Below are 17,475 nucleotides of genomic sequence, written 5' to 3'. Positions count from 1 at the left end.
GCTTGCCATTTATCTTCTAGTTTCACGCTGTATGTTCATTAGAATCCGATGAGTAACAGTGTGGTTGGATGTATTTGCTGTCGTGGGGGCCAGGCGTGGGGGCGGGAGGTCTGGGGACCCTGCAGTAGGAGAGATGGTTGTTCAAGCACGAGAACGGAACACGAGCAATGAGAAAAGATAATGAGACCAAAAGGTGCTAAGTGCTAATGTTCACCTTAAGTGATTTCTCGCAAAACACGCGTGAGGGAAGTATACGAAGGTTGTGTACCTGTGCTGGTCCGTTTCCCAGAGCAGCGGCGAATCAATCATAGCACGTTCGTGCTCTGAGCACACGCGGACGAGGGCTTGTTTGCCCTCCCCCCCGCCCCCCCGGGTCTCCCAGGAACCAGCACATCTTCCTTCTTATTTGCACGATGAGGTGGGAGGGAGGGAAGCTCGCTCTCCAAGGACACTCTCCTGCAGGGCTGGAGGCCGACTCCTGGGGCAGGGGCTTGGGCTGGCGCGTCGTGGGCGTACCTGTGTCACCTCACCGCATGCACCACAGTCACGGTAGGTGTGCTCCTCCTGGCGGGGACCCAGGTGCCGGCGGCCCGCATTCTTGCTTACCTTGTTCCCCTCCTCCTGCTCCGGAGATCCCCACACGTCCCCACAGATCCTTGCGGGTCCCCGCAGGTCCCCGCAGACCCCTGTGGATCCCCGCAGATCCCTGCGGATCCCCGCAGATCCCCGCAGACCCCTGGGGATCCCCGCGGACCCAGCAGACCCTGGCACGTGGGACACAGGCATGGGAATCGGGCAGAGCCGCACCCCAGCTGCCAGTCCCCTGTGTCACATGCCCCATTCTCTCTCAGCAGCCCTGCCTCCTGAGAAGCCATCACTTAACAATCTTTTTACTGTTTGCTTTAAACACATGCCTTACGAGCCTCATCCCAGAGTGACCTATCTGTTGCCAACTGGTAAGATAGTAAATGTTAGTTCCCCACTGTGCCCACGTGGCAAACAAGAGCTCCGGGACCAGGAGGAATTGAGTGGCTTCCCAGGGTCACAGAGCCTCTAAATGGTGGCATTAGATTCACACCAAGGCCGCTGGCTCCAAAGCGCTGTGTTGAAAATCATCCCCCCTTGGAAGGAGATGTCATTTGCCCCTCAAGTGTCAGAAGCACAGTCCCGTGGGGGCTGAGTCGGGACCAGAGTTCCCAGAGGCAGACGGCAGTGCCCGCCGAGAGCCTCTCTGGTGCCCGAGACTGACGTCTGTGAGGCGGGACGAGGGGAGCTCAGAGCCGTGGGGAAGGAGGCTGAGGCCCCGGCGGGAGGGGTAAGCGTCCACGGACGTCTCCGCCCCGATTGCAGGGGAGAGGGGCTGGTTCCTCAGAATGCAGCGGGCACACAGGGCGTCTAAGCCAATCTTCATGCCACTTGATCTTGCCTAGGTTTTCTGGAATGATTTCGGAGGCCTGAGGGGAGGCCCGGCGATGGCGTGGAGTGGAACAGACGACACTCCAGCATGACTTGGGCGAGTGACAGGGGAGGGAAGGACGGCGTGAGAAATATGTCGGGTGGGGGACGTGGCCATGCGGAAGGGCGGCGGGTGTGGAAGCAGAAACAAGGCAGGTGCCTCTGAGGTCAGGACGTGGGGGTGGGAGTCAATACCAGCACAGCTGTCACCAGTGACATGTGAGTTCGAGCCCCGCATCAGGGTCTGTGCTGACAGCTCCGAGCCTGGAGCCTGCTTGGGATTCTGTGTGTGCGTCTCTCTCTCTGCCCCTCCCTGCTCGTTCTCTGTCTCTGTCTCTGTCTCTCTCTCTCTCAAAAATAAAAGAAAAAGAAGAAAACACACTGGAAGAAATCATGGCTAAACATTTCCAAATTCTACATACTCAGAACATTCAGAAAACCTGAAGAGCCCTATATTAGTTAAAGAAATTACATTTTTAACTTGAACATTTGTAAAGAATGATCGAAGTCCACCACACTTCACTAATGGATCTGTCAAATATTTGAGGAGGAAATTACGACCATGCAAACTCTATAGAAAGCTGCATTAGGGGCACACTTTCCACTTCACTTTCTGAGTAAGCATTTACCCCAGGACAGACTAAGACAGGGCAAGAAAAGCTAGAGATAAATAAATCCAACGAACCGATGCAACTATTCAGTGAGCTCTGGGAAACCAACTCTCAGATTATATAAAACATAACATATGACAAAGTGGGGTTTATCACAGGAGTGTATGATTGTTTTAACACTGACAATCAGATAATGTAATTTACCATATTAACAGAATAAAGGAGAAAAACCATATGGTTGTCTCAGTAGATGCAGAAAAAGCATCTGATAAAAATTCAACGTGCCTTCCTCATAAAAAGTCACACTGATGTAGGGATAGAAAACAACAGCCTTAACCTGACAAAGGACATCTATGAAAAACCTATAAAGTAGCATCATATTTAATGGTTAAGACTGAATGCTTACCCTCGACATCAGGAACCATGAAAATCTCCATTTCCACTGTTTCCATTCAGCCCTGCACTGAAGCTTCTAGATAATGCAATAAAGCAAAAATAAATACAATAAAATATACTGTTAAATTTTTAAAAAATAAATCTGTCTCTGCATAGAAACGATCATTTAGGAAGAAATTTCTAAGGAAGCTACAAACAACAACAACAACAATAAACGGAACAAGTAAGCCAGTTTAGTGAGATTGCCGAATACAAGGTCAATATACAAAAGTCAATCATATCTATACACCAGCAACAAAAATTTGGGGATTAGAATTAAAAAAATTGTCTGTAACATAAAATACATACATTTCTCAGAGATGATCTTACACATTATGTTCAGGACATGTACACTGAAAACTATAAAACAACGTGAGCCCTAAGCAAATACAGAGTGATACTAGGTCACGAAGAATTGCGAATTCTCTCCCAATTGATCTGGAGATCCCATGGAATTTCCTCCCAAATCTCCCATACATTTTTGTAGAAACTGACGTGTCAACTCTAACGTTTACGTGGAAATGCAAAGAATAGCTAAAACCATCTTGAAATGAAAGAAAAAGTTTGACGACTTCTATTACACAACTTCAAGACTTAAGGCAAAGCTATAATGATCAGAACATTGAAGTACCAGTCTAGGAATGAACACACATGTTGATAGGACATATAGAGTCCAGAAGTAGGCCCACACATAACTGATCAGTTGGTTTGTCCAAAAAGTTGCTAAGGAAGGCAATAGGAAAGTGATCATCTTTTCACATATGGTGCTGCTTCCTCAGATGAAGACAAAAATAACCTTGAATGTTACCTCATAGCACGAGATCTCAAGAATTAAATCAAAATCAATCAAGCATTTAAACCTAAAAATTTTGACTATAGAACATCATAGAAGAAAATGCCGGAGACAACCTTTGAATCTTTAAGCAGGCAGAAGTTTCTACATAGAACATAAAAGAAAACCTCGATAAATTGGACCCAACACTTAAAACATCTGTTCTCTGAGAGATACTCCTAAGAAAATAAAAGTACAAGTCACACCTTCTGAGAAATATTTTAAAAACATACGTCTGAGGGACGCCTGGGTGGCTCAGTCGGTTAAGCGGCCGACTTCAGCTCAGGTCATGATCTCGCGGTTTGTGAGTTCGAGCCCCACATCGGGCTCTGTGCTGACGGCTCGGAGCCTGGAGCCTGCTTCGGATTCTGTGTTTCCCTCTCTCTCGGCCCCTCCCCCACTCATGCTCGGTCTCTCTCCTTGAAAAATAAATAAAAACATTACAAAAAAATAAAAACATATATCTGACAAATGCCTTGTGTCCAGAATACTTACAGAGCTCCTTCAACTCAAAATATTTTTATCAAAGATTCACATAAGTATCAGAGGGTGTAGAATGGGAGTTTGATCTGCTCGTGGACTTGGGGTATGTCTCCTATGTCATTCACAGTTGAGCTGACGTTTGAAGGAAGACCGTCCGGGGGAAGTAGACGTGCACTGGTCCCAGAAACGAAGGATACCGGACGGCAAGGCCCCAGGGTGGGACAGGTTGGAGAGGCTGCCAACGCTGAGCCATGAGGGCTGCAGACCCCTGAGACCTGGGTCGGTGGCCTTGATCGATATACGCGGATTCCACGGTTTTCACACACAGCAGAAGTTAGTAGCTTGGGGATGCGCCGCGAGCTGATGTGTGGTGTAGAAAGAACAGTGTTGTTTCTACCTGCCAGGAGCTCATGTCAAGGATAGGGACAGAGCAAGTGTGCGGACCTGTGTGAGAGATGATTCCTTGGCCTGGAAGGGAACAGTTTCGACCGGAGTGGACCCAGCAGAGGCGAAGATGAGTAGAATTTGTGAACGGCCTGGAGATGAGTGGACAGCATGACGTGATGCGCTGACGCGGTGGCAAAATGTGAGCAGCTGGAAATGGTATAGTTTGGGAGCAGAGGAGAGAGGAGGTCACAGCTTGGACACCCGCACACACGTCCACGTGTCTGCCGAGCTTAGAGAGTCAGGTGTAGGGTTTGGGGACTGGGGAGGTAGGGGGCACTGGTGTTTGCTTGGATGGGGGTGGAAATCGTACGGTCACCTGGAGACGGTGGACAAGAGTGGACACGCTGATGGTGGCAGAGCACGAGAACTGAGCGTAGGGAAGAGAAACACAAACCTGTGAACAAGAACAGAAGGGCATGATTAGGAAGCTAAGAGGGGCCCTGGACAGGTTTGAAATGGCAGCTGAGAGACGAGAGTGTTCCAGACGGAGGGCAGCCACCGAAATGACAACAGAAACACGCCCTTGGATTTTGCCACATGGAGGGTCTTCCTGGCCACATAAGAATTGCTTCAGGGGCACTGGGGTGGCTCAGCGGGTTGGGCGTCCAACTCTTGATTTTGACTCGGGCTGTGATCCCAGGGTCGTGGCGTTGAGCCCCACGTCGGGCTCCATGCTGAGCATGGAACCTGCTTGGGATTCTCTCGCTCTCCCTTTACCCCCCACCCGCAATAATAAAGAAAAGGAATTGCTTCAGTGGTGTGTCAGTTCCCCAAATTTGGTCCAGCGATGCCTGGGGGTCCCAGAGACCTGCCAGGGTCCATCATTCTACCAAGACACTGCTGCCTTAATTAGCAGCGTGCACGCTAATTTAAAAGCTTCAGATCCCTAGATTGTCTGTTTTCTTAAACCTCCTTTTAGCTATCATTTCTTTCATTATTTGTGAGAATGAGTAGTTCTCAGATATTTTACTTATTATTTTTGCTTTATCTTTAAATTTATTAATTTTAAATGTTTTTACTTATTATTTTTTGTCATATTTGTAACAAATATATTCTTTAGTTTCTTATCCTTTTTTGGCCTATAAAGGCATTATAATTCTTTTAGTGGATTAATGATTACAAATCCTTAAAAAAGTAGAGGATAGTTTGGGTCTATTTAAAAAAATAATTGCAGATGTACTTGTATTTTCTATGAAACTTTGGAACTTCTGGCCAAATAGATAATTTATCGGAACAAATTACTACCATGCTAGAAACGTACTTTGGATTGATCAAAGTTGTTCTGAGGAAATACCGCAAACTCACGAGGAGTTTCAAGGATCCTATTACCCACCAAAGACCCAAAGGAAAGTGGGTCATTGACTGGTAGTGCGAGGTGTGTCCACAGCAGCAACACGTACAATATCTTCAGCGTCCAGGGGTCCACGAACTGGACGAAGATGTGGCTGTCGATGCGCTTGTACGATTATGTCTCATCTATGAAAAATTATGCATTAATTTTCCCTCATAGGAATGAGGACAGGAGGGGAAAATGAGGACTCGAACTCGGGTGATTTTCCAGGGAGCGGAAATATAGTCATTTTCCCCCTAACTGCATTACTGATATTCCAAATGTAATATAATCTAAAATCAAACAAAACTCAAAAACACATAAAAGATGTTAAAACCAAAAGTAAAACGGTTATGGAAAAGATTTTTTTACTATTAATGAAAGTCAGTCTGGTAAGTGACCGTTGACATTTTTGAGTCGTGTTTATCAGAGTGACAGGGGCGACCCCGTCGTTAAATCTGCACGTGGTTCCTGTAACAGAATCCGCTGCCCCGCTGAGCCCGGCTCATTTCATCCTTCTTGGATCAACACCGTATAGTTCATACCACACACACACACACACACACACACACACACACACACTGAATTATGGGAACACCCCTACTTTCAAGGAGCTTACTACTTGGAGGCGCGAGGCTGTAGGGAACAAATGCGCCCATAATAAAAGTATTCATCCACATCTCCCACAATAGCAACAGTTTCTAATTAGACCTTTTAAACATACAGTCAATGCAACCAGGATGTGAAATGTGTTCTAGTTAATGTTACAATTAGAACATTGGCATTTGCATTTACTGACTTTTTTGTGCTTAAATTTGTAATCTTAACTTTGCTTTAACAAGTTTTTATGTTTAATCTCTGCTCCATTTTTTGAAATAAGGGAAAGAAACAGACAGTGCTTAATAGTGTTTGCATTTAAACAGCCTGTGTGAAGTTCCCACCTCATTGAGTTGACTACCTCGGGAAAGGGGAAATTCACACTTTCCTTGCTCTTGCCTTTGTACAGCTGGAGAGAGTTTTCTGCCAGGCTACCTCTGCAGCAGCAGATTGGATTTTGTGCTGTTGTCTGAAGATTTGCTGCCGATAGAACAGGGAGACTACATTTCTAGAAAGTTCTGGATTTGAGAGAAAGGGACAAGAATGCAAACATCGGAGAAGAACTATTAAAACAGTATTTCTTCCCGCAATTGAAACATATTCCTGGTAATTGTAAAGAATTTGCTTAAATATCGAGCCACTGGCAGGGGCAGAGTTGGATCAGAGCCACTCGAGGTACCATTAGGGTTTCAGCAACAGCGTTTGACCGACCAGACGGGTGGACGAAGTCGGGCCGAGTCCACCCCAGGCTGCTCTGTTCTCTGTAGGTATTTCAGCTTCTTAGCCTAGGAATGCGCAGTGACCTTGACCCCAGGTGGGGGCAGTGGCGGGGGCTGCTGATCAAACCTGCTCTCTGGGAGCGGGGACTCCCTTGTCAGGGGGAGGCTCCTCCTTTCCTGTCACACTCCCTGTCCTCATGTCTTCTCCAGATCACCCCGCCTTGTCCCTGGCCTTCCAGAGCCTAGGGGAAGAGGGGCAGAGCCTACCCCAGTTCTGACACTGCCCCTCTGGGTCCAGCACTGGCCACACTCAGGCTCCCCCTGACCTGATCGCCCCCCCCCCCGGGGGACAGAGCTGTGAGCCCCAGCCTCCACTGGCCGACCCCAGGACGCAGAGACAGGAGGGGACTTGAACGGAGGAGGGAAGACGTGGGAGCAGACCGAGGTGGGACTGTGCTTGGTACAGCAGAGCACCAGTAGGCTGGGTCGGGTTCTCAGAAATGGCCGTCAGCTTCTGAACGTGTGGAACTGAACCAGCTGGGTCTGCCAGGACCCAGTGGCTGGGGAGGCTGGCCCTGGCTCTCACACCGCCTGGGGGGCCCTAGCCTCGAGTCCCCCACTACCGTGGGCTTCCTTCCACTGCCACCCTGTCCACACTTTACTGAAGGTGGCGTCTGTGATGGTTTTCACTCTGTGCTGCTTTGGGAGACCTGGGTCAAGTCCTCTGTGATCACTGGGAAGACCGGCCTTGACCCCACTGGCCAGACCCCACCTGTCTCTCTGTGCCTCACTGAGGGCTGGGCTCAGGGGAGCTGTGAGTCCAGGGCACCAACAGCCCTCACGGCTGCTCCTTCCCTAGAAGGAGGTGCTGCAGAGACACGGTAGGCGGCGAGGAGCTTCGTAACCTACAGCCTGTCACTGTTCTGTGCCCCTGGTGCCATGAGTATACAGAAGCCATCGTTGCCGGCCACGTGTCCCTGGAGGAAGAGCTGTGTGCACGCTGGGACTCACTTCTTCCTACGAGATGGAGCGGGGCAGGGCTGGGGCTTGAACCAACACATCTGTGCCCTGCCCATGGCCCCCGTATGCTTCAGACCTTTCTGCGCATTGACGCACCGAGAGGACACAGCTCCATTTACGCAACAGTGGTGTTCTCTAGGACAGGAGCTGTTGCCTGTGAAGGATTTTCCTAATTAAGAAAAAGTAGATTTTTGAGAGGAGTAGAGGTGTGGGGTTTTAGGATTCCTTACTGCAGGGGAAATGTGAATATTCCGGTTAGACTTGAAAGTCCAAGTTCAGTTAAAGCATCATATATGTACATACATGTATATGTGGATATATATATACAGTCACCCGATCATGTTTATATTTTTTGGCGCCTTAGTTTTTTAATATGCAATTTCTGTGCATAGTTATAATGTCAACGCTGTGCGTAACATAAAATTCAGTATTATTATTATTATTATTTACACAGAGAGAAAGAGACAGAGACCATGCATGCATGCACAAGTGAACGGGGAGGGGCAGAGAGAGAGGGAGAGAGAACCCCAAGCAGGCTCCACACTGTCAGCACAGAGCCTGAAGTGAGGCTTGATCTCACGAACTGTGAGATCATGACCAGAATTGAAATCGAGAGTCAGATGCTTAACGGGCTGAGCCCCCCAGGTGTGCCTGGAACCACGTATTAAAATATCGTTAATATATATTGATGTTCCCCGTGACTTTTATACGTTTTACATTAAGCTTGAAAAACTGACTTGTAAGTGTTTTAGACTTTGTGAATAACACGGAAAATTTAGAAATCCACCCTAAGGGGCTATATTTAGGATCTAAGTGTCCAGCTGGGATGAGCACAGCTTCGGTGCGGGTAGAACAGTCGTGCTGAGTTACTCCTCTGCCGTTGAACAGCCAGGTATGCTCACCTTGGACCTTCTCAAATGGGAACTTTGTGCATATTTTCTTCTTTGATGCCTTGAATATTTCACAGGTGAGAGAAAAGGCAGCGGGAGCTAAATGCATGGTACTTCAGGGGAAGCGGGGACACTGGACCGGACCTTGTCCTCGTCCCCACAGGCCACCCTTATGGAAAGGGGATCAGACATGGTTTCTCCCCAGTGTGGAAACTGAGGCCACACAATATTAAGGAACTTGCACATTAACACATTTAAATCACAGTTATATTATTCCATTACACTTTTGAATTATTTTTGCATACTGTTAATATATATCTCACGAAAAAATCCACCTTTATTGTTAAAAATGTTGGTGGGGGTGGGGGAGAGGGGCAAGTGCGTGATGGGTGGGGGGGAGGGCGCTTGTTGGGATGAGCACTGGGTGTTGTGTGGAAACCAATTTGACAATAAATTATATTTAAAAAATGTATTTTTCCTGGGCTTCTGTTTCAGTTAGGAACATGTCCAAACAGCCCCAGACCATCTTTCACGGAAATGGGGACACAGGCAGGATGTAGCCAGGCGGCTGTGGGTCACCAGGCAGGCTCTGCCCGGACGGGACAGGCTCCCACCTCGGGAGGGTAAGAGAAGAAGGCGCCACCAAGAAGCGTCTGGTGGCCGCGGCCAGGCTGGCCCGGAGCTTGGCCACGGAGGAGGGTGTCGTCCACCCCGGTGACAGGAACTCGGCAGGTGACCGATGGGTTTGAAGACAGGTGTTTGTGAGGACTTGGGGCGAGACTTGGTCGTATCTCATCAGAAGAGCTTCGGAAATGTTGATCCAGATTTAAACGGATTGGCCCCAAATTCTGATACTCATTTCATTCATGTTTTGGTTTTTTTTAATCGACTCAATACAGATTCTGAGACAGAAATCCTGTGAAATCAGCAATCAGAAGGTGAATCACTGTCGGAGAGCTCGCCCCAACTGTGGACGTCCCGCGTGCAGGCCTCCACTCGTCACGTGAGGTCCTGGCCTCTCCTCTCTGCTGAAAGTTCCTGTGGCAAGGTCGCCGTAGGAAAATGTTAAAATCTGATTTATTCGTTTTCTTCTGGGATCCTCAGTTGGTACTTAATGTGAACTAATGTGAGTGGCATGTGAAGACACCTTACCCAGTGTGGCAGATCTCCAGTTAAATTATCCGTGGTATTGGGAACTCGCAGGTCGTTGACTATCCCAATTTAATTTGGGCAGTACAGGACATTCCTAATAATTAATACTGTAATAACACTTAATGATCTGCACTCATGCAATCTGAAATCCAGCTAATGGTGCAGTTTTTAGTGATTGCACAAACAGCAAGTTTTAAATGTGTCAAATGCTGCTATTTCAGCATCCTGGTGGCATTCAGGAGACCCTGCCCGTGGGCTCTCGCTGACCCCGACCCGGAACCTAGACATGGATGTGACAAGTGCGGGGCGGGGTCTCCAGGGAGGGGCTGCCTGTCTGGCATTGGATCCAAGCGGGAGAGCCGGAGAGAGCGCCTCACTCCTCCCTGATGAAAGGTACATTCAAAGGCTGTGGTGAAAGTCACCAGAGAGAGAGCAAAGAAATTGGAAACAAGGAACAAGCTTGTAAAGACTCTCCCACAGGCTTCATTAGAAAGGGATTAATATTTTGGAGGCCTGCCCAGCAGATAGCCACGTATTCAATAACCTTCCTCTCTGCCGATCTCCCTCTTCTACTTGGCGCAACGAGCCCGTTCTGGAAGTTCTCGTACAGACGCGGACTCTCAGACCTTTTCTGGAAACTCCCCTTTGAGATCCAACCTCCAAGACTTCGTATTTCGTTGAGGGCTGGGGTGCTCTTTTCTTTTTTTAATGGGGAAGACTTTAAACTGAATACCATCATTATTTCCGTGGGAACAGAAACTGGTAGAATCGAGGCTCTAAAAACCCAGTTAAGTCCCTGCGACGGGGACTTCTGCTCACTGACGGTCGTCAGCAGAGCTGACGCCAGGGAGCAGGAGGGGTGCCCAGACCAGGCCTTTCTGGCTTGCAGTCGCCAAGCGAAGCCAGTCCACGCTGACGCAGGCTGCACCTGACAGGGCAAATTCGAACTCTTCCGGAAGGCTCCGTCCCTCCGTCAGAGGCCCCTTTGTCCTGAGGCCTGCACATCGGTCTGCATCAGAGGCACGGTCTCATTACCAACGAGAATGAAATTAACTGTTTAAAAAAAGTAACGTTAAAGGTGCTTCAGTACCCACGAGCCCAGAAATCCAGCACGAGGGCCGGACGTAACCCCGAGGCCCAGTCTGAAACCCGCGGCCTTCAGTTAGTCAGACCTCGCATCCATCGTGCTAGCCACCTGCAGACGGCTTTCGAAAGCACAACAAAAAAGCCAGCTAACTGAAGCCACACGGCCCTACTGTGGGTCAACGAGATCAGCCCACTTTACAGGCGGTTAAACCAAGTCATAGGAGCTATAGCTAGGCGCTGGTGCAGCCTGCGGGCGTAGTCATGTCCCCAGTGCGGTCCCGCCCACTCACCACCTGGGGACAGAGAGCGTCGCAGCCGCACCAACGATGGCAGGCCCCCTCCCAGAGGACACTGAGAAGGACCAGGCACTTGGACTTCTGCCTTCTGAGCATCCCACGCGGCCTGGTTTATGGAGGCGACAAACACACGTTCGCGCAGGTGCGCGGACGTCTTGCCGAATGGAGGACAGCGGGACTTCCTGCTTCATCAAAGCTGGGGCAGGGGCCGCCCGCTTGAGCCCACGTTGCTCGCAAGGACCAAGTGCGGAGAAGGGTCACTGATGAACTGTGGAGGGGCGTTCTGTCTTTGAAGAGAATCGTGTCTTTACAAATGCTGGTGTGCACATAACGGAAACAGGATGAAATGGGCCCCAAGTTCAGCCGTCTGTGGTACAGATGTATTAATCGCCTTAGTTCGTGCAACAAGTGAGAGGAACACCCTGTGTGGGAGGGCTCCACGCGGTCCTGAGGACATGGGAAGGCGAGCGGGGGGGGGGGGGCTGGTTTCTTAAGGCCCTGGGAGATTTGTGGGGAGGACGTAGATGTCCCACATAACCACATCCCAGGAGCCGAACGTGCCGGGAAGTGTGTGAGGAGATGCCGGGAGACGGGTGGGGGGCCAGCATGATCCTCCGCGAGCCGTGAGCGCGTGAGGCACAAGGAGGGGTTGGACCGAAGGGACAAGTCCCCACCAGGTGCCCAGATACCCTTTGTACCGGCCAGACTTCACGGTCTGGATGGCTGTGGGCTGGCGACGGCCGACTTGAATCAAAGCACAAGCTTACGACCCCTCTGTTCTCTCCCAGAAAACATAGATTCTATTTGTTCACACTAAGTAACTTTTGTAACTTTCCACTTTTGGCGCTCACTTCTGTTGTGTCGTGGAGAACCCGTGTGGCTCACCCTGACGCCTTTCTTGCACTGCCGGCCCATGGCTGGGCATGCGGTGGGCTTCCTGCCGCCCGAGCCCCCAGCTGGCCTTGGAGTCAGACAGGGGACCCGGGCTTTCCCTGCCAGTTCCCAAGGCTCTAAGGGATTTGATCACAAAAGACGGAGGAGTGGCTTCCATTGGGAGATTTTCGTTTTAAATGGAAACCCTAGGCAATTTAAAATGAACTCGAACGTGTTGACCTTGGAACCAAGCCACCGATAGGCTCTTTATGGACAGTTGTTCCCACAGCGATACGTTTTCTAGAAATTCCTGCATTTGCACTCACAACTTTCTCTGGCCAAAACGTTCTAGCCACACGAGGGGAGGAGGGCCCACCTACATCCGGTCCGGGTCACTGTCGTAACCACTACGCCATCGGCAGTGGCACGGGCAGCTTCACTCTCACGGCGCAAGTATTCCTGAAGGTTCCATCTCAGCTCCTCCAGCGTCACGGTGTGAGGTGCGAAGAGGGCTCCTTCTTGCTCCCGTCCCGTAGAGAGCCAGTCTCCAACTACAGCAACCGTCCATGAGCTGCATTTGCACGAGTATGTCTCTTGCCTCAGCTTGCCAAGAATGGAGCTACGTGGTGGTTCCCGTAAGGAGTAGATGAACGTCGGACATCACAGCTCAGCGTTGACTGTCCTAGAACATCTGTATTGCTGAGTGGGGGGGTTGGTTCACCTGAATCATGACCAGACGTTCTGGCATCACACAGAACTCAGACATAGTTGAGACTTCAAAGTGATCATTATATAAAGCAGGTCCTGGCTTTTGGTTCATTTTGAGTAAAAACAAAATCAAGGTACAAAAAACATGCTTCTATGCAATGAGAACATATATTTATGCTTTGGAACTTAGAGGACAATACATTTATAGCATTTCAAAATATGAGTAGATACCATTTCTGTTTTGCTCTTAAAAATACAAATACAGTATTTGAAATGATTGTACTCATAAATCTCAGATTTAGGCCTCTGAAAAAATGTTACTTTGCTTTAAAAAAAACATAATAGGGGCGCCTGGGTGGCTCAGTCGGTTAAGCCTCTGACTTTGGCTCAGGTCACGATCTCTCTGGGTTTGTGAGTTCGAGCCCCGCGTCGGGCTCTGTGCTGACAGCTCAGAGCCTGGAGCCTGCTTCAGATTCTGTGTCTCCCTGTCTCTCTGCCCCTCCCCGACTCACACTCTGTCTCTCTCTGTCTCTCAACAATAAATAAAAACGTTAAAAAAATAAAAAAAAACATAATATCTTTAAATCCCAGAAAACTAAAAGAAATCATAATGCATTTCTCTCAGAGGTATAATAGATGATACTTTAAATTTAAAAATTGCAAATATGTATTCTAACCAACTAAATATCGATGCTTTATACAATTCCTGACATTCAGAAGTATGTTGATTAACATTAAAATTTCTGTAATTTATTAATACATTTAAAAGTCTTCTCTTTACAGCAGGTGTGTGCAAACTGATGCTTCCACACCTGCTACGCTCACGTTAGAATCATCGCGCTCAGATAGCTGTATTAAAAACATTAGTTCAAGCTATTCTAGTTAGGCTCTTTTATTCCTCTTCTTGGCAATGATCTATCCACGTTTTTCTTAGACTAGAGCATCAAATGCTCAGTAAGTGTAAAATTTGAGGTCTGATATCAAAAGAACAAGTCTCATCAGAAACAACACGGTCAGGACGGATTCTTTTTTATTTTTAGTATTTTTCCCTCTCTAAAAAAATCTCTTTGTGTCTTACCTCTTCCCAACATGCATTTGAGATTCTGAATACCGAAGGAAAGTATTTTCATCAATAAGTAAATATAAATGGAAAATAAGAATCCTTTCAAGGCCAATAAAGCCACCATACTAGCCAGTTGGCTGGTCAGTATGGCTTCTAAAGATAAACAATATTTACTTCTAGGGAACACATTATTGATGCAGGCATGAATTTACTTGAGTATTATTTGGATTAAAAGGTACTACTTGTCAAGCTACTGATTTTGTGTGTGTTGATAAGATGTTTCCATTTTACCTTTTTGTTTCTGTTGAGATAGAGAGCATGAGTTGGGAAGGGGCAGAGAGAGAGAGCGAGAGCGAGAGCGAGAGCGAGAGCGAGAGAGAGAGAGAGAGAATCCCAAATAAGCTCTGCACTGTCCACCCCACTCTGCCCGATGCGGGGCTCGAACTCATGAACCGTGAGATCATGACCTGAGCCAAAGTCCCACGCTTAGCCTGCTGACCCACCAGGCGCCCCGGGCCATTTTGTCTTCACGTGAAAAGAAAATGTGTCAAATGCTAAAGTTAATTTCTTTGGGTGAAATCTTTGTCCTCGTGCACGAAGGTACAAGAAACGTCCAACTTTCCCATTAGGATCCACTTAGAAACGGCTGCCTTCGTGCGAGTTTATTTTCGAGCAACATTTTATGAATTTTTAACACCGTTCAGTCTTGGGTGAATCGCCCCGCCCATTTGAGCGACAGTACACAAGAACCGTCGCTTTCAGGACGGGCAGACTTTGCGCGGCTTCAGAATACGCTACGTACCTCTTCAGTTCACATCGAGCCCCTTCTCTCTTGTCTCCAGCTCTCTTCCAAGGCTGTGTCAGAAAATGAAGAATTCCAGCTAAAACTGAAACTTGGCAGTGTCAGCTTCTGTAAATGAGACTTGCAAACGAGCATTGTCACAGCCCCTTTGCAGCCAAGACTAACCGCGCTGCTGTTCTTCCTCCCCAGGGTTCATCTGCTCAAAATCACGTCTCGACAACAAGTGAGAGGTTCATGATATAAATATAAAGAACGTACATGTAGTCCAGGGAAGTGTACAGAGTTGCTGATGTCGACTGACCCTTCAGATCATGAACCTGCCTTTTCTTTCCACCCAGACGTTTTGGCCCCCATTCTTCACAAACTATTTGTTATTGACCACAAGATACAAACATTCCACGTGAGGGTTTGGGTACATGCTCAATGTGGAATGTGTGTAAACACGTATTAGAGGCATAACTTAGCTGGGAAAGGCAGCAGCGAGCCTTACTTGGCCGATGTTAGTTCATTCTGGGCTCAGGCTGAGTCGCTAACTTACTGTGGGTCGGTCTCCGTTGCCTGATACATTTTCGAGCTTTGACACACAGGGTGACAGCCGCACCTGTGAGCAGATTCGTACCTGTGAGTGAACAGGTGTGTGCTAACCCTTCACCCTGACTCCACGAGGCATGAGCAGGTGCACTGGGAGCCCTTCGTGTCCCGCGGGCTGTGCCTGCCTCATGACGGGGCCTGCTCTGCCTCCCCTCCCTCCTGGGCCTCCCTGCCTCACCTGTAGACAGGAACAGCATGGGTGCAATGCTGAGCTCTACAGGAGACGATGTGCCCTGCATTTGACGGTCACTTGATCAACGTCCACAGCTCCCAGGTGTCCAGTGACCAGTCATGTGGCCAACCTGCAGCTGGGCGGTACACAGCCTTCAGGGATGTCCTCCTCTGCCCAGGCACCCTGTGGGGTTACACCCCATGCGGAAGAATGGGGGCGCGTACTTCCTGGGCTCGGGTGTTTGAGACGACGGAAACCTTGCTCCTCTTTCTCAGCCCAGTGGCTGGGGAGCCCACTCATAGCTTCAGATCCTGCCTCCATTGCATAGGAGAAGTTGTAAATATCCCCAAAGAATGCTAGATTAGAAAGTGACATGTGTCTGGGCTCCTGCTTTCACCTCTAGAAGCACTTTGCCTGCGAAAGGTACTTCTCGTATCCCTGGTTCTTGGACTGCCACTGGCCTCGGATGATTAGTCCAGACCCTTATTAATCCAGCCGCTTTTACTGGTGAGGAAACAGAGGTCCTCACAGGCCAGGGGTTCTGCCACTTAGCACCAGAGCAAAGACCAGAATCTGAGTTCCTTGACTTACAACAGGGTTCGTAACTGAGTTACAGCAGATTTTCCGGCACTAAGCTCCAGCACCCTAGGCGCCGAGGGATTACTGTCTTCACACTTCTCTTCAAAAGGCCACTCTGGTGTTTCCGTGTCTTTCCATAACAGATACTGCTGTGTTTCACCTTGTAGCTTCGGTCTAACACCATAACCGGAATATTTCTTGGGACGACTCTGCCACCGTGTGTAGACGTAAGACAGTTTCTCTTTGCATGTGTGTCCTGGGCAATACTCGGTTGGAACGATCTCACACAACCCACTCGATGAATTCCCGTCACACAAGCAGAAGGGGTTCGGTGGTGATCCCAAGGTGGTTTGGACCAACGGCAAGAGCTGGGCTGCCAGTAACGTTCGGTCGAGGCCAGCTTGTCTGTCTTCACGGCCCGCTAGCCGCTGATTTTCATGTGGCGTGAGATCTTTGCCTGTGAGTCATCTTCCCGTGGAACTGGGCAACTTTCGAAAGTGATATTCCCGTCAGTTCTGCTCTGCGGGCTTCCCGAGACTCTAATGGATTTAAGGTGTGTTACTGTATTCCGGGTTTTCCACAACAATCAGCGAGTGGCTCGGCCACACCGGGCCGCTCAGAGCCTCGACAGGCACGGATTTAGCTTTGTGGGCTCAGGTCATTTTTCATAACCCTGTTTCCCTGTCAGCGTGTCATAGCCAATAAAGAGCTGCTAGATCCGCACACAGACATAAATCTTTTCTCGGCCTGGGCTCACCGCGATTTAATGCCACTTTGCTCGGCCACCGTGCTCCCGAGCTTAACACACCTTCTGCTGGAAGAAACGCATAGTTATTATTATTATGGAGGAGTATGTGAGATTTCCCCCATCACAGGCTGACGGGCCGCCCGGCACACTGTCATTTATCATTGTACACTAGATCTGTCAACTAGAGAAACAATTTCAATAAAAAATTTCTGCATGAAATTACTTCGCCGGAGAGCAGACTGTTGTGCCTTTTGTGCGTGCGTTCTGTGTCTCTGTGCTGTTTTTGTCTTTTCCTCCTCCTCCTTCTTTTTTTTTAATTTTGGCTGTGAAAGGTACTTAATGTACCAAAAACAATTTGTACAGACATTATTTTACCAATTGAAAGTGTGTACGCCTTGCTGAGGTCCCCCTTATCTAACTGTTGCTAATATATTTTCACGCTGTGCTCTTACGGCTTCATTTTACAGTTGAGGAGATCACCCACTCCATGCTGTGCTGGAAATGGGACCCTCGTCACTCGGGTCCACAGAGTGCAGTTAACATGCGAAGAACAGGCAGCAGAAAGTTGGAGCATTAACGCATCTTC

Source organism: Panthera pardus, unplaced genomic scaffold, assembly GCF_024362965.1.
Source record: "Panthera pardus isolate Hobbes unplaced genomic scaffold, ASM2436296v1 HiC_scaffold_15, whole genome shotgun sequence".
In the NCBI taxonomy this organism is placed as follows: domain Eukaryota; kingdom Metazoa; phylum Chordata; class Mammalia; order Carnivora; family Felidae; genus Panthera; species Panthera pardus.
The sequence above is the reverse complement of the archived record's forward strand: the minus strand, read 5'-3'. Positions refer to the sequence as shown.